At 37.8% G+C, this 18,854-nt stretch overlaps 1 protein-coding gene and 1 long non-coding RNA gene across 2 annotated transcripts in view; one reads left to right on the plus strand and one right to left on the minus strand.

Moving 5' to 3' along the window:
- The window catches only part of LOC144243585 (uncharacterized), a 28,639-nt gene extending 17,334 nt beyond the window's left edge, over window positions 1–11,305 (plus strand). Inside the window, exon 3 of the long non-coding RNA XR_013338686.1 lies at window positions 11,195–11,305. This is a non-coding gene — a long non-coding RNA (uncharacterized LOC144243585). The remainder of the gene's footprint in view (window positions 1–11,194) is intronic.
- Window positions 1–18,854, minus strand: part of KAT6B (lysine acetyltransferase 6B) — a 192,626-nt gene that overhangs the window by 149,631 nt on the left and 24,141 nt on the right. The window lies entirely within an intron of this gene.

The following is an 18,854-nucleotide window of genomic DNA, read 5'->3' on the forward strand; positions in this document are numbered from 1 at the left end:
CTAGTAAGATTGTTATAATACCAGGCAGTTGGCTTTCTTCCACACCTGAAGTATATGATTTATTTTAGACCTTCCTAATAATCACTATATATCCCACAGGGTTATGTATAACAGTCTCTTCTTTCAAATTCAAGTCTTAAATAGTTATAAATCCTAATGTCTTTTATACTACAAACATTTGCACTGTTTAATTTGTTTCATTAGCTCATAAAAGTGTTTTACAGGAGAGAAGAAGTAATTAAAATAATCTCTTTCAATAGACAATTTAAGTTCAAACAAGCAAAATGAAAATGAAGACATGAAATGGATCTATTTGAACTTAGCAGATATCTGATCTGGAGACTCACTGGTCATCATTAAATAGACTCTTGACTTCTCTCATCCTACATCAAGATACAGAGTAGCCCAAGTGAGCAGCTTTCAACCATAAAATGCAAACCAAGGCCTGAAATTCCAATGAACTAACCTGCCCTTAGGACTTTCAATTTCAGTCTCACATTTAAAATGTCTATACATTGGGGCGCCTGGGTGGCTCAGTCGGTTAAGTGTCCAACTTCAGCTAAGGTCATGATCTCAGGGTTTGGGAGCTGGAGCCCCACATAGGCTCCCTACTGTCAGCACAGAGCAGGCTTCAGATCTTCTGTTCCCTTCTCTCTCTCTCCCCCACTCCTGCTCGTGCTCCTTCTCTCTCTCTAAAAAATAAACAAAACTATTAAAAAATAAATAAAATAAAGTGTCTTTATGTTACCTCTAACGCAGGATCAGAAAACATGATTGACATTCACTCATTCAACAGAGGTGAGCAAAGAGATAAGGTCTCTGTGCTTGTGAAGCTTTTCCATCTGGAAGGGACATGTGAAGTTAAAAAATACCTGACAAATAAATATATAGACTCTAAGAAGGGCTAATAAGAAAAAGTATAGGGCCTTTCATTTGAATTACTAAAGGGACTTCATTTAGATGGGAGGTTCAAAGAGATCAGGAAAAGCCTTTTTAAAGACTTACATTTAAAATGGAAAATATTTGGAGTGCCTGGGTGGCTCAACTGGTTGAGCATCCAATTCCTGATTTCGGTTTGGATCATGATCCCAAGGCCATGGGATCAGGCCCTGGGTCAGTCTCCATGCTAAGCATGGAGCCTGCCTGAGATTCGTTCTCTTCTTCTTCTCTCTCTCTCTCTCCCCCCCGCCCCNGTGAGTTTGAGCCCCATTCTGAATGTAGAGATTACTTTAAATAAATAAACTTTTAAAATAAAATGGAAAATACATATGAAATAATAGTGTTTGTTTTAAAGCAGAATAGACAGTTGCAGATATGCTTTGATTATAGTCATGGAAAAGGACATGCACACAGACAAATCTGGAAGAGAAAAACAAAAACAAAATAGTTGTGTTAGGGTACTAAGATTATGGACAGTATACAACTACAAAAAAAGTTTTTTTAATGTTGTTATATTATTTTTACCATAATTATGACAAGAGAACTTTTAGTATGCCTTTAAACTTGACCAAAATATTGTGGCTCAGTAACAAGACTGATCTACATTAAAACAGCAGCAGGGCAGAAGAGAATATGAGCCTCGGAATCTAAGAGTCTTGGACTCCAGTACGGCCTAGGCACAAATTTGCTATGTGATACTGGATGAGATACTTTGGGGAGGCTGTCTTCTCATCTCTGAGATGAAGCTGATAAGACCTGTCTCATAAAGCTGTTGTGAGGATAGAAATAAAGAACTTCCGAAAGGGCTAAGTCCAGTGCCCAGCACAGTATAAGTGCTTAGTAAATGGTGGTAGGCATTATCATCATCATTAGCATATCAATACAAATGAAAAACTGGGATCTGAATAAAAGTCTCCTAGCCCAACAGAAGACCAAACTAGAGAAATGAGATGGCTCCTCATCAATTACTATTAAATGATTTCTCTCTGACACTAAGTAAATCAACTAGTGGCTACAGTCATCTTCTCTGAGGACACCTAGACTGAACCCTGAGTAAAACCAAAAAGATCAGTCCCCAAAAAATTCCCCTAAAAGAAAAATAAGCCATAAAATTTCATCAATTTGCTAAAAACAATTAAGAACACTTTTATTAAATACGAAGCCTCTTGGGGCACCTGGCTGGATCAGTTTGTAGAGCATGTGACTCTTGATCTTGGGGTCTTGAGCTCAGGCCCCCACCTGGAGATAGAGTTTACTTTAAAAGAAGAAGAACAAGAAGAACAAGAAGAAGAACAAGCAGCAGCAGCAGCAGCAGCGGCAGCCACCTGAAACAGTTTCCGGAAACTGAGATAGAATCCATATAAAAATATGGTAGATTTTCACAGCTGGAATTTGCCAAGAAATGGCATCATTGAAGCATGCTTCGATTTCCAGAATATTTGTGACAATAATCTTAAAAATCAATTCCATTAGTCTATCACACATCTTCAAACATAGACTCTGCCATTAAATTAGAATGCTTCTAACATCAAATGTTAGGATAAGATATTTTCTTCCACTTAAAACATTAGGTAAAAAAAATTCTGAAGCACTCAGCCAAACAATCAAAAAACCATTGCTTTAATCACTTAGTTAATTGAGCAAAAAGTAAAAACGTTTTTGTTCAATCATTTCCATCAGAACAGAAAACAGTGTCAAAAGAGAAGAAGGCTTTCACTATTGCTTTGTTGAATACCTGGATTAGACTGACCACCCTTTAAGATGGTCTTTGTGTGCTTCAAAACTCAAACCAAGCCACAGAGCAGCTGCTCACTGACCAACTGGTCTACAGAATTCAATGAACGACAAAAGGTTACCTTAATTCAATAAGATAATCAGCACACATTTCATTTACCCACCACCCAGAGTCTAACCATCTGCAAGGCGGCAGAGCCAAATGCCTATAAAACAACTGGCAGCATGCAGACATGTCCTCGTGTCCCTCATGTCAATGAAATTTCTCTCTTAGCAACAGCTAAAAAGAAGCTGAACTTTCAGAAAATCAAGATATCATGATCCAACAACTTGTTAGTAAGTTATTTTGAGTGCCACTGAGATTTCCAGGCCAGATGGGTAATATGTTTTATTCAATTGAGTCTTGTACTGGGATAACAAAATGTGAGGCAGACTCTCGATCTGGATCCTTTCATTGTTCAAGAGGCAAAGCAACCTAGTGGCTTCCAAATAACAGCAGGAACAATATAGCAGGAAAGAAAAGAAAGAAAAAAAAACCCAACCACATCAGAGCAAAAAACCAGTGACAATTTAGACTGCGAAATCTGACATGTGCCTTAGGCCAGGATACCATTCAGCTCAACATGCATCTGTAGTGATCAAAACTACCAAATAGTAAGGATGATAATTCAATATAGAAGAACATTATAACCAGAATTCAGTATAGAAGTTTATTTTCCTTCTAACACTTTTATCAATGGAGACAGTGTTTCCCAAGTATGGTGATGCTTTGAGGTGACCTGAATCACACAAAATCATAAAACTATTCCCTTTTTAATTTTCTTTCATACTCTCTCATTAAGTCAAGGAGAAAGTCTCAGTTTGGTGCTAATATGTCTTTAACACCTCTGTAATGTTTGCTAATGTTCCTTTGAGAGAGCAGGCCTCAGGCTCACAGCCCTGGCAGATAAAAGGATCCAGCCACATTTTAATAAAACTTTGAAAGTAACTTTTACGGTTACCTTCTTTATGACAAGGGATGCTTGTTTTCCATTTATGGTAATAATAAAATTTCCTCTTTCAGCAGATCTATTAAAGAAAGTGAGGTGATTTAAATTTTAATTGGTATTCTAATTACATTTATTTTTCCAAATTTACATTTTTAAATGTACTTCTACTGAAGCAGAAGGTTGTATTCCCTTCACCAAGAGTCACCAATTAACATTTTTGCCTCATATTTTTATCTACACCTGTATGTATAATTACACACACGTATTTATACACACACACTTGTCATCACTGTTGACCCATTTAAAAGCAAGTTGCAGCAGCATGACACTTGACCATTAAATATTTCAGAAGGCGTATCGTAACTTAAAAGGACATGATCATAGAGCACCAAAATGAAGCATATTAACATTAATGGCTTTTTTTCTTTTTTAGGATTTTATTTGGTTTGTCATAGCTCTCCAGTGGGGCAATCTTAAAGAAAATACCAAGAACATAATTAATACAGACAATAGATGAAACTCGCAAAAATTGTGAAGGAGGCGCATTTGGGTTTGAAAAAAATGAATAGATTAATGGCTAGAAGGGAAGGAGGGGGGAAATATTGTAAATAATTAATAAAGAAAAAAAGGCCTCTTTAAACTAAACTTATATGTATAGCACACAAAGCTATGAAGGAAAATATGTAAGACCTTCTCTTTTTTAGAGGACCTCGAATGAAGACAAAAGTCAAAAGATCACTGTCAGATCATATAGTTATATGCCAAAATGTGTTTCATTAAAAACTCCAGAGCTGATACATATTCAAATTAACTAACTCATCTCTTTTATTGAATACTGTGCTTCGAACTTAAATACATTATCTCATCAAATCCTAACTGACAGTCCCACTAAGAATATTATTTTATTTCTATTTTACAGATGAGATGAGTGAAATTCAGGGAGTTCGTATGGGCCATTGTTTTCTTTCTAGCATTCCCAAGAAAAATGAACTCATACTTTTTTAATTAAAAAAATTTTTTTAAGATTTTATTTATAAGTAATATCTACACCCAACATGGGGCTCAAACTCATAACCCTAGGATCAAGAGTCACATGTTCTACTGATTGAGCCAGCCAGGTGTCCCTCATACATTTCTTATATATCTACAAAAAAATTTCAAAATAACAAAAAAAAACACCAAACTACAGNGCGCCTGACTTCAGCTCAGGTCATGCATGATCTTGTGGTTCCTGAGTTTTAGCCCTGCACCAGGCTCTGACACCTCAGAGCCTGGAGCCTACTTCAGACTCTGCCTCTGTCTTTCACTGCCCCTCTCCTACTCATGCTCTGTCTCTCTCTCTCAAAAATAAATACCCATTAAAAAAAAATTTTTTAAGATAATTACCCCCAAAACAATTTTAAAAATTTTTTTTCATTAACAAAAGGAGGCTTGGAAGAATACATGCAAATCACTAACTGTGGCTGTCTTTGGAAAACTGTTTTAGGAGAGGAATATGCAGGGCCAATGAAGAACTACTTTTAGTTTTTACTCTGTATGGCTAAATTTTTGACATTAGGTATTACTTCTATAACTTCTTAAAAGTCAAAAACCAAATTTTAAATTTAATATGCCCATAGACTTTCAATCATACTATGCTGCCACATGTATGTCTCAAGAAGTATCACCCATAAGACATATTTGGTTTTAATTTAATGGTAAAAATATTTAGCTTTAATTATTTTAGTCAAAAATTATTATATTGTAATTTGTTACAATACAGATTTGGATATACCATGCACTACAATGTATTACATCACAGCTTCTAAAACCCAGTATTGTGTTTTAGCTCTCTTGTATGATGTATTCTCTTCCCTCTTTCCCCTCTCCCTCCCCATACTTCTCTGCCTCTCTCACACAAAAACATGAGCGCGCGCGCGCGCGCGCGCGCGCACACACACACGCGCGCACACACACGCGCGCACACACACACACACACAATCTAGTCCCCTAATATAAACATAACAAAAAGATTGGCAAAAGGGAATAAACTTACTAATAAGAGCATTTCTCTAACTGAATAGAGACATGTTTGTAAAATATTAGGAATATATATATTAAGACTAAAATTTTTTAAAAAGTGTTTTTTTTTTTAAATATTTTTTTTATTTATTTCTAGGAGAGAGAGAGAGAGAGAGACAGCGTGAGCAGGGGAGGGGCAGAGAGAGAGGAAGACAAAGAATCTGACTTACAAACTGTGAGATCATGACCTGAGCCAAAGTCGGAGCCTTAACCGACTGAGCCACCTAGGTGCCCCAAGACTGAAATTTTAAAATATGCCAGGAAAATTTACTATTCAAAGGACTTGTCACTCATTAAACTAATAATATACCATGAACATGTGGCATGTTAAATATTATTAACAAATTTAGTTATTATAATTGAAATTAAATATTAAAGAAGAAAAATCACCCCCCAAAAACCTGAAAAGACATTTAAAAATATTTAAAATCCATACCTGATAAAACTTCATTAACATAATCAGTACATAAGCCAGCATCATGTTTAAGGGGAGATACTGAAGTGTTCCCCAAAAACATATTCACTATGACTAGTATTTATTAACACCCTGGAAAAGAAATACCATACAAATGATAACAAAGAAAAGTGAAATGGCTACATCAATTAACAGAGAAAGGATGAGGATAAAAGTCCTTACTAGAAAAAAAAGAAAAGGACATTGTATAATGATGAAAGGGTCAATAAATCAAAAAAATATAGCAATTATAAATATATATGTACCAAACAACAAGGCCTCAAAATAGGCTAAGAGAAAATGACAATATTGAAAAAAAGACAATTGAACAATTGACTCTTGAATATTATAGTTTAAATAACAGAATAATCAAACATAAGGTCAACAAAGAAACAGAAGTCTTGAACAACCCAACAAACCAACTAGATCTAACAGACATCTAAAGATGTCCCCAACCAATAACAGCAGAGTACACCTTCTTAAGTGCACACAGAACATTTTTCAGGATACAACATAGGTTAAGCCATAAAACAAGCCTCAAAAAATGAAAAAGGGTTGAAATCATACAAACTATGTTCTCTGATCACAATGGAAATTAGAAACCAGTTTTTAAAAAAGGTAGATTTAGGGGCGCCTGGGTGGCTTAGTCGGTTAAGCATCCGACTTTCGCTTAGGTCATGATCTCGCGGTTTGTGGGTTCGAGCCCCGCGTCGGGCTCTGTGCTGACTGCCGGCTCAGAGCCTGGAGCCTATTTCGGATTCTGTGCTTCCCTCGCTCTCTGACCCTCCCCTGCTCACGCTGTCTCTCTCTCTCTCTCCTAGAAATAACTAAAAAAAAATAAAAAAAAAAAAATTAAAAAAAAAATAAAAAAATAAAATAAAAAAGGTAGATTTAGGAAATTTACACCCAGCGTCAATGTCTGAGCAATAGTAAATGAGGATGAGGTAGCTGGAAAGGTCAGGCAGTAGGGTAGGAGCCAGAGTCTGATAGGCAACAGTTCAAGGCGTGCCCAACAAGAAACCCACTCTCTTCCAACTGTGTCAAATTTAATACAGCAAAGATCTCTGACAAATGTACTTTTACATCATTAAAGCCAATAGATAATCAGCTAAAATAAACCTTTTTAGGAACACTCAGTTTCACAAAATGATCATAAGAAGTTAGTGAAACACAGGCTGGCTGACATATGGGGCTACGTAAGACCCTCTCGAATCCTGCACAATTTAAAGGGCAAATGATTTCAAGGGATCTATGTATTCCAGTAATCCATGGAAATGGGAATACTGTGGCATGGAAGCTGCTTGCTTTTGCTCCCCCCTCCTCTCCTACATTCCAAAGTAAAACTGGAGACAGACAGTTCCACAGGTTAAATGAGGTTAAGTGAAATAAAAGTTGGAAAGTTAACTTAATTAAAATTTTCAAAGGCAAAAGTGAAACTGTTTAAGAGAGATCTAGATTTCTGACAGATATACAGTTACTATATAATTTCCTAAGGGCATCATAAATTAGTGGGAAAGTAAGAACTGTAATATATGATACTGAAACAATCAGTTTGCTATTAAAGCAAACAAACAAAAAGCAGATCCTTATACCACTTACCAAAATAAAAATTATAGATGATTTTAATGACTTAAGTATGACACCACTAAAAACAACAAAAAACTAGAAGGAAGTATTAGTAAATGACTTCTCTGAATTCAGGATGGGAAAGAATATTCTAAAAATAACCAATAAAAATTTTAAAAATTGATTAGCAGCTCAGTATATTCCACGGCTCCAGCAGAATACTATTTGCATACTCATAAAAATCTCATAAAAATATAAACACTGAATACAAATAATGACCTAAACAAAAGTGAAAGCTGAACACTGAGGTGAAAGGCAATGGGAAGGGAATATGCATAAGAAAACTTTATCCTTATTTTCCCTCAGCAAGAGGTCAGTAGAAAATGTCTAAAGTTGAAATTCAAGAAACAGTATTAAAGAATGTTATTTAAAAATACATAGCTCTCTGGGGCGCCTGGGTGGCTTAGTCGGTTAAGCGTCCGACTTTCGCTTAGGTCATGATCTCGCGGTTCGTGGGTTCGAGCCCCGCGTCGGGCTCTGTGCTGACTGCCAGCTCAGAGCCTGGAGCCTGTTTCAGTCTGTGACTCCCTCTCTCTCTGACCCTCCCCTGCTCACACTGTCTCTCTCTCTCTCCTAGAAATAAATAAAACATAAAAAGAAAAAAATTAAAAAAAAAATACATAGCTCTAACTTCTAGAAGAAATGACTAAATGCAGTTAAAAGAGTTGAAGATGGGAAAAAAAAAGTTGAAGACAGCTGCCTGCAGGGTACAGGAAGAAGGATGAGGAGAGAATCACACTACAGTTACTGAACAATGACCATTAACCATAAAACATGTTCAAGTTATTTATAAAGAACTGCAAAGGAGAGTAACAGGGATCTACTCTTCCCTCTACTACCTTAGCAAGATAAAAAGGGCTAGGAAGCAAGTAGATGCCTAAGGCCTCTCATCCTCTGCCTACTTTTTGACAAAATGTTACAAAAGCCTTAGAAAAAGAATTCATGTTTATGTCCCAGTATACATCCTTCAATAATCTATCCTATGGGAACTAATTACCTATGTATTTGCAAATTTTTACTAGCAGCATTATTTGTAATAGCAAAACAGTTAGGAGCATCCTAAATGTTGAAACACAGGAGCCACCTTGGTGGCTCAGTCAGTTGAGCATCAACTTCAGCTCAGGCCATGATCTCATGGTTCATGAGTTCAAGCCCCATACCAGGCTCTGTGCTGACAGCTCAGAGCCTGGAGCCTGCTTCTGATCCTGTGTCTCCCCCTCCCCCACCCCTCCCCCACTCGTGCTCTGTATCTCTCTCTCAAAAATAAAATTTTAAGAAAACATTTTAAAAAATGTTGAGGGGCACCTGGGTAGCTCAGTTGGTTAAGCATCTGACTTTGGCTCAAGTCATGATCTCATGGTTTGGAAGTTCGAGCCCCACGTCGGGCTGTGTGCTGACGTTCAGAGCCTGAAGCCTGCTTCAGATTCTGTGTCTCCCTCTCTCTCTGCCCCTCCCCTGCTTGTACTCTGTCTCTCTCTCAAAAATAAGTAAACATTTAAAATAAATAAGATAAATAAAAATAAATAAAGCTTATTTTTAAGATGTTGTAACAAGAGGGGCGCCTGGGTGGCTTAGTCGGTTAAGCGTCCGACTTTCGCTTAGGTCATGATCTCGCGGTTTGTGGGTTCGAGCCCCGCGTCGGGCTCTGTGCTGACTGCCGGCTCAGAGCCTGGAGCCTATTTCGGAGTCTGTGATTCCCTCTCTCTCTGACCCTCCCCTGCTCACGCTGTCTCTCTCTCTCTCTCCTAGAAATAAATAAAACATTTAAAAAAATTTAAAAAAAATAAAAACTAAAAAATAAAATGTTGTAACATGAAGACACAGGGAACACTACCAGTCACTTAAAGTCACACAGTGAGGCACGTGCCTGGCTCAGTCAGTTTAAGCAACCAACTCTTGATTTCAACTCAGGTCATGATCTCATGCTTTGTGAGATTCAGCAGGCTCTGGGTTGTGCTGTTGCTGTGGGGCTCCATGCTGCAGAGGCCTGCTTGGGATTCGATCTTTCTCCCTCCCCTGCTCGCACTCTCTCAAAATAAATAAACTTAAAAAAAAATAAAGTCACACTGCAAAGAATCAAGAGTATGGGAAAAGGCTCACAATAGATTTTAGAAAGCAACACATAAAATTACATAGCTTATATATTATATAAGTTAATATATTCCTCTTTCTATTCAAATATAACAAATATATACATGCAGGGGGAAAAGGATTGAAAGAAAATACAAAATTTTTATCAGTAATTATCTCTGGAATGAAATTTGCAGTCGTGGTGTATCATCCCTTGAACTTTTCTATATTTTTCAAAGTCTATACAATGAGCATGTGTCCCTCTGAAAACATAGGATTTTTCTGATTTTTTTAAATAACAGGAAATAGGGAAACAACAGAGAAACATGGATTTTATCCATTCATGGCCTGTGTGACTAGAGCAAGTGTCCAATAGGAAAGGAGGTCTTCATTACAAGGTGATAAGGACATCAATTTACACTTTTCCCTCAAGAGCAGAAGGGCCACTGCCCTTCCACACCCTGGCCCTGCTCAGCTGCCCTTTCTAGCACGCCCCATGAAAAGCTCACTACCTCGCTATGAGGGCTAAGCAATTGGAGCAAACTATCCCTATTCAGTCTGGGTAGTTACTATCTCCATTTGTCCGCTGAGGAAACTGAGACATAGACAGGACTTGGGCAATGGAAAAGTCAGGATCTGAACTAAGCATTCTGGCTCCAGAGCCTCTTTCTTTAGAACCACCTCTAAGACCCCTTTCAGGAGGAATCAGGGCCGTGCCCAGTTAACACATCTAATCTATTTCCTCAACCACCCGAGTAGACTCTGTTGCACATCTATAAAAGAAAGTTGGCCTTCGGCAAAGATTTCCAAACTTCTTCTGCACACTGACATTTACCCAGAGCTTTTCAAGAAGTTCTAACATCTGAGGGCACCTGGGTGGCTCAGTTGGTTAAGCTTCGGCTTAACCAGAACTTCGGCTCAGGTCATGATCTCGCAGTTCGTGGGTTTGAGCCCTGCATCGGGTTCTGTGCTGACAGCTCAGAGCCTGGAGCCTGTTTTGGATTCAGTGTCACCCTCTCTCTCTGCCCCTCCCTTGCTTGCACTGTCTCTGTCTCAAAAATAAATAAACATTAAAAAAAATTTTTTTAAGANATCTGTAAAATTCCATTAATAACAGTACTTATTTCTCAGAGTTCATATAATGATATTTTGTATATAATAAATATCTAGAACTTTATCTGGTACATAGTAAGCACTAAGAGTTTAATATTAATATCTTCTTGCATGTTTTATTTAGAGCCTTCAAATCTAGTATGAGCTGTATATTATGCACACTTTACAAGGTACATGTTTTAACCATACTCTTTTGCTCTTTTTGTAGATCACAGACAAAATAGGGAAATGAAAGAGTCAAAAACACAAAGAATGAAATTTCAGGAGAGTCAAGGCATTTCCTACAAGATACATGGTGATGTTCTACTATGCCAGATTAAAATATGATCTAAAAAGCATTGGTCTCGGTGATAGCTATTTATTTCATTTTGCTCTGAAATGTTTAGAAGCTAGAAAAATACATACAATTTGCACCTGATCAATGCTCTGCAAACTGCCTGCAGGATCGTGTTCATACTAGTAAGATTTATTGCTAACCAACATGCCAGGCTAAATTGAAATCAAGATATTACACAATTTTCCAATAAAGACATAATTTTATAAGTTGGTATAAATGCTTGTGAGGATGTAATTGTTGGCATCTTGTTATATTTCAATAGCTGGTGGAAAATGAGATAAGTTGGAAGGTTTACAGAAGGTCAGAGCTCATCAGACGAGAAGATCATCTTTTTTTTTATCAGCTCTAGAAAGCACATTTATAGGCTGATAACTAAACAGTTATTCTTTAACAGTTGGAACAGTCAGTATTTCCAAAACATTCCAACTAAGTACAGCTACTGTGGAAGATTCTACTAAAACACTATGAAATGAAAGAAGAAGAATACTTGAGGTTCACCGCCTTTGTGAATCTTGATTTATCTTTTCTGAGTTTTTACTAAGAACTAAAAATATAATATATACCTGCCTGCATATTTTTCCATCTTTGAGATATAATTGATATAACATTGTAAGCATGATATTATTCTTTTTGAAATAAGCCAATTTCTTTTTCAGCCTATTTAGAGTTTTGTAATTGAGTATTCAAATTTAAATAATAGATATAAAATTCTTCAGTTGTTACTTAGTATTTAAAATGTCACAAAAGAGCCTATCCTATTAAGTTATCCTATATCTTTTCATGCACTCTGTGGGCATTTAAAGAAAGACCCTTCTCTCTACCACTTAAAATGCACTTCTCAGAGAACATTTGGATATCCAAACTCCTATTGTTAAAAACTCTCGAGCTATTAGTGCCAAATCCATCCTTCAATTCAACTTGTGAGTAACGAAACACTAAGTGGAAGCAGGAGGCAGTCCCTGTTCCTGCTCTCATGGAAATGATTTAGGATGTACCGTCAGACCTAGAGCTCAGGCCTCTTGACTCCCAGCCTTCAGCTAGCATTACCCCCATAAACTGTGATTCATTCTTTGCTAAGCAAACTTAGACTGTGTTATATTGTAGCCCCCAAACCTTCCAAGATTTGCAGCCTCTACTGTAAAAACTAATTCAGGTGAGGATACTGAAACTACTGTGTGGCAAACAGAAGAATGAATCCCCACCACGACCAATGTCCACTTCCTAATGCTAAGAACCTGTGAATCTGTCACCTTATATGGCAAAGTGACCCTACAGGTATGATTAAGTTAAGGACTTTGAGATGGGGAGATTATCCTGGATTATCTAAGTGGCTCCAATCTAATCACACGAATCCTTTAAAAGCTGTCCAAGCTGTGGTCAGAGACAGACGTGACTACCGAAAAATGGTCTGAGAGATGCAATGCTGCTGGTTTTAAAGACGAGGGACGGGGCCAGAGCCAAGGAATTTAGGCAGCACGGAGAAGATGGGAAAGGTGGTAAAACACATTCTTCCCCTAGAGACTCCCCTGCCCACACTTTGATTTTAACCCAATGGGACCCAAGTTGGATTTCTGACCTATAGGATTGTAAGACAATAAATCTGCATTGTTTTAAGACACTAAGTTTCTGGTAATTTGTTGTAGCAGTAGTAGAAAACTAGTACACACAAATGAAAAGTTATTCACATGGTCTCAAAGTATCACTCTACAAATTACTTACTAACTACAAAAAAGAAAAGGTGCCATTATGAAGATAGGTCTAACAGATAAGCTCCTTAACTAATGGATCAAATAAGCAACACCAGTAACGAGACAACCTAAAAGGATAGTCTCTCCTGACAGGACAAGAGGAAATACACATCACCCGCACAGCATTTTTGCCAAAAATGTTTACTTGATTCTGATCATGAGAACACAATCAGATAAACAATAACTGTGGGACATCCTATAAGACAATGGCCTACATTTGTCAAAAATGTCACTGATGTATTATTGTCAACTCTACTCAAATAAAAATAAATTTATTAAAATAATTGTAAAAAATAATTTAAAAATAAACAACAAAAAACCTCACTGATGTGAGAAGCAAAAAACGAGGAACACTGGGGGTGCCTAGGTGGCTCAGTCGGTTAAGCAGTCAAAGTCGGCTTAGGTCATGATCTCACAGTTCATGGGTTTGAGCCCCACGTCAGGCTCTGTGCTGACAGCCAGCTCAGAGCCTGGAGCCTGCTTAAGATTCTGTGTCTCACTCTCTCTCTAACCCTCCCCTGCTCACACTGTCTCTCTCTCTCTCTTTCTCTCAGAAATAAATAAAACATTAAAAAAATTTAAAAAAATTAAAAAAGAGGGAACACTGTTCTCTACTAAAGATATACTATTCAGAGTGCCTGGGTGGCTCAGTTGACCCTTGACTTCGGCTCAGGTCACGATATAAGAGTCATGAGATCAAGCCCTGAGTGTCATGTCAAGCTCCATGATAAGCACGGAGCCTGCCTGGGATTCATGTTCTTGCTCGCTTTCTTTCTCTCTCTCCACCCCCCACCTCCCTCCTACTCATGCTTGCTCTCTCACTCTCTTTAAAAAAAAAAAAAAAAAAAAAAAAAAAGAGGGGTGCCTGGGTGGCTCAGTCAGTTAAACATGACTCTTGGTTTCTGCTCAGGTCACAATCTCACAGATTGTGAGTCCAAGCTTGCATCAGGTTCTGTGCTGACACTGTGGAGTCTACTTGGGATTCTTTCTCTCCCTCTCTGCATGGCTTCTCTCTCTCAAAATAAATAAATAAACTTAAAAAAAAATAAACTTAAAAAAAATTAACAACCAAATGCAATGCACAATCCTTAACTGGATCCCAGATTAAAAACAAAAGTTATGGGGCGCCTGGGTGGCTCAGTTGGTTAAGTGTCCGACTTCGGCTCAGGTCATGATCTCACGGTTCATAGGTTCAAGCCCAGCATCAGGCTCTGTGCTTACAGCCAGCTCAGAGCCTGGAGCCTGTTTCAGATTCTTTATCTCCCTCTCTCTGACCCTCCCCTGCTCACGCTGTCTCTCTCTCTCAGAAATAAATAAAACGTTAAAAAAAATTTTTTTTTTAAGTTATGAGGCGCCTGGGTGGCTCAGTCGCTTAAATGTCCAACTTTGGCTCAAGTCATGATTTCGTGGTCCATGAGTTCAAGCTCCGCATAAGGCCCTGTGGTGACAGCTCAGATCCTGGAGCCTGCTTCCTGCTCTGTGTCTCTGTCTCTCTCTGCCCCTCCCTCTCTCAAGCTTACTGGCTCTCTCTCTCTCTCTCTCCCTCAAAAACAAACAGACATTAAAAAAAATTAAAAACAAAAGGGGTCATTTGGGAAAATGTGGACTGTCAATTGGATAATACTCTTGTTTCACTACTGAATTTCTGAAATAATAGGAAAATGTTCCTCAGTATGTAATTATTATGACTTAATATCATAACATCTTAGTATCATAGTATCTACCATTTATTTTCTAACAGTTCAGCCAAAAATTATGAGTATGTGTACATATTTGTGTATACACACACACTTAGAAGACAGAGGAAGAACAAATGTAGCAAAATGCTAACAACTGGTAAATCTAAGTAAAAGAAATAGAGCACTTACTGTATCACTCTTTCAACTTTTCAGAAATACTGCAATTTCACAAATTACAAAGTTAAGGGGAAAATAACTTTCTGGTTCCGTCCACTGCCTATCTTTCCTAGTTTCTTCACAACCTGCCAGCAATCTAACTGGAAGAACTAATGTTCTTCAAAGAGCCCACATTCTTCCACTAGCAGATCCTGTTTTCTGCAGCATTACTCACATCTCAAGGCTCAACAGCTAGGGTTGGGTTGTTTGAGAGGGAGCTTGAAAGTTTGTGTGCACATAAACAAGGGAGGAGCAGAGAGAGGGAGAGAGGGGGAGGGAGGATGAGAAAGAGAGAGGGAGGGAGAGAATTTCAAGCAAGCCCCATACCCAGCGCAGAGTCCAATGGTGGGGAGGGGGTTCTATCTCACAACCCTGAGGTCATGACCTAAGCGTAAATCAAGAGTGGGGCCCTCAACTGACTGAGCCAGTTACCCAGGTGCTCCTAGGGCTGGGTTTTGATATAAGGTAGAAGCTCCTTTATATAACAATGCCAGTTTTGGAAACAAGATTAAATATCAAATAAGAATCATTTGATGTCCTTTAATACTGTATTTTAGTTTGAGTATTCTTTGCTTCTCCTATTATTTCTCTTACCGCATTTAAGCTTTACCTCTCTTTCTTGAATTTCATCATTCCCATTTATGATCTAAGAGAGTCACAAGCACGGCAATAAACCACGGACAAAAATCAGGACTGGCCGCATCAGAAACGACTACAGAAACATTCAAGTGCTGCCTGCCTCTGGCTGCCAGCTCACATCTCTTTGAGTATCACAGGCAGCCCAGACCAAAGCTCACCTCCTTCCTGTAGGCCTCACTGCTGTCCATATGGCAGCTTACTGACATCAAAGAAGATGGAAGAAATTATCTAAATTCACCAGGCTAGTCCCATTCCCTCCCTTGAACTGTAGAAGAGTCATTGATATCTCAATTACCTCTTCTGCAATACCTTTTTCCCTGCGTGCTAAGATTTTGTAAAGCTAAAAAAGGGGGGAGGGGGAGGGTACCAGACTAACAGATGGAGGATTAAGAACAAAAGACCTCCCTGACAGGGGGAACAAGAGCTAAAATGTTTGTATACCTACAATAATAGTACAGAAGAACAAAAATTGAACTTGTAAATAAAATTAAGTTGTTCTTCTGAACCGCCTGTCTAGCTACAGACAGGAAAAGGCCCAGCATGGTTTCTATGTATGTTATGCTGTTTCTAATAGAAAGGACACAATCAAGCCAAAACAAACATCTGTTAAACAGTTAAGTTTGTTAATGAAACAAAATTGCAGCTGGTTTTATCAAAGATCAAAAGTGAAGCAAATTAGAGAAAGGATGTATGAACAAAGCTGGTTTCTAAAAAATAATGGCTAAAGAACTCTAAACCTACTTGTCAAATTAACACAAATCCTTCCTGGATTTTACTTAGACCACTGATTAGTATTTATTCTGTAGCTTTGTAAAGGCCAGATTCGCAGTTTAAATCTAATACCCTTCACTCTAGAACTTTGGCCCATATGGTTCATTTTGCAAATTTCTCAAAATACTACCTGTCATAAAACAACAAAAAGTTAGACTCTATATTAATATTCTGCTAATTAAAAGGCTCATTTGTAAAAGGAAAGGCGACAGTATGCAGATTACAGCTCCTGAAGCCCAGCCCCAAGCAGAAGCAGAAGCCTGGGAACAAGGATTAGCATTTCACAACGTGCGCTTGCCATACCTCCATTTCTTACATGTATAAACTGCCATCACCACCTGAGGACAGGGAGATGAGAGCACCACCACACAAATAAAAACATATTTTTCTCATGGCCCTGCTAACTCAAAATGTCACAGACAAATTACATGGCTGACTCATTTGCTAACTTTAATTTAGTAGGCTAATTGATGTTTATGTACTAAGAAATATTAATAGATCGGAAAGATCAAAGTACCTAAGATGCAGATTCACATTTGAAATGTTGCCATAACTAGAGATGAACAGTTTCATCAAATCTACTGTAGGTTAATATACCAGCCAAGAAAATTGTAAACAAAACAAGAAGTCATGGAGTTACAATCAAAATTTGCCATTGCAAAGATAAACAATGGCATTTTCTCGTGTACCCTTTGTGCATTATTAAGGTACAAAGAATACACATAAAATATAGACTCATTCTGAGAAACATTAAAACATACTATTTACTAAATAAAGTTTGAAGAGAAAGAATGAATGAAAACCTTTGCCATCCCAGATACAATCAGAATAAATTGGCAAACATCATGTAACTGGTAAGTAACTTCAAAGCGATAAAACAATGATTTTCTTGGCACTGCACGTGTAACAAATAGAGCCGTTACAAGCCCAACAGGTATATGGAATACAACAGTAAGTCCCTGAAAAGTTGCTGAAAATATCCAGAATTATTCAAAACACCACACCCTTAGCATCCCTAATGCTTAGAAGAAAATACCATTAGGAAATCAGAAAATATATATACACGTGTGTGTGTGTGTGTGTGTGTGTGTGTGTGTGTGTGTGTGTGTGTGTATTCCAGGACAGGATGATGTGTTGTCTAAAAGGCAGCTCCAAGTATCAAAACCATCTAAGATCCAAAGAGTTAAAAAGAATGTTTAAGACTCATTTTCACAGTCAAAAATCCTGACATAATGTTGCCACTTTACCTGAAGCCTATTTCATTAGAAGTCTAGACAAGTCCCATCTTGATAAAAGCTCAAAAGTGGAACAAGCTGTCATGCCTCTGAGTACAACAGAAAGACTCATTCACTCTTCATTTTATCTTTCCCTTGACCCGACTAACTAGTTTGAGACAATCCAAGTGCTCTCTCAATAATGCCTCAACAACTGGTATTATCTGCTCACAAAAGCAGTCCTCAGATAGTCTGCTATTTGGAAGAACTACTGAAGCTTAATTAGAGGAACAACATAAACTACAATATTTTTCCTTCCCTGACCCTGAAACAGCAGGTATTTGATCCATCTAGGCTTCCACATCGTAATAGGTTTCTGTCTGACTGTAGTCATTCTAAAACTGACTTTCATCCATACCAATTCCAAAATTCAGGTTATACAAAGAGTATATTTTGCAATGTTTAGGGCTTTATCCAACTTTCAGCTGAATACACATAGCTAAGCACTCTTTGAGAAAAATGTGACATCTGCAATACAAAGGACACCAATTCAAAGGAAAACTAAGAAGGTCGACAGAGAGGAGGACACTTGGACTCTCTATAATTAGCAGATAAAAAAAATATACACATTTCTGCCAAAAAGATCCAGAGTCTGAGACTATGAACAATTCCCCTAGGGCCGAGAGACTTCTGGAAGCCTGCCACATCAAAGAACAATATGGACTAGTGAATGGTCTCTCACAAAGTGCAGGCAATTGGAAAAGTCCCAGAGAAAGACAAGGAGGGTCTCTCTAGGGCAGGGATAATGCGACTAGAGAGGCAAAGACAAAGTGGAGAAAACCAAAGAAAGGAATCTAAAAATAAAGTTCTTTTATTTATGGCATTTACACAACACAAGAAAGTGATGTAGGATGTACGTTAATCTTATATTTATAGAAACATTTCATACTAATAAAACTGCCAAAGCCCTAGTAAAGTATCTCCCTAGAAGGGAGTGGGGGACAAACAGAATAAACAACTGAACAAGCCAAGACCACAAGTGATTTTTAACACAATTTTGTCTCTCAGCCCCATTCAGATCATAAACTCATATTCACTTTTTTCTTAGGGACATTATCATTGCTTTTGTAATTCTGTTTGAAGGCTTCTGTAAGATTTCATTTCTTCAAGAAAAAATGTCAAAAGACCCACCAATATTAGAAGCATCTCCCTTTCCAACTATAGCAGCCAAAAATGAGAGTGCCCATATTATGTACTGTACTGA

Source organism: Crocuta crocuta, unplaced genomic scaffold (genome assembly GCF_008692635.1).
Source record: "Crocuta crocuta isolate KB4526 unplaced genomic scaffold, BGI_CrCroc_1.0 scaffold167, whole genome shotgun sequence".
Classification (NCBI taxonomy): domain Eukaryota; kingdom Metazoa; phylum Chordata; class Mammalia; order Carnivora; family Hyaenidae; genus Crocuta; species Crocuta crocuta.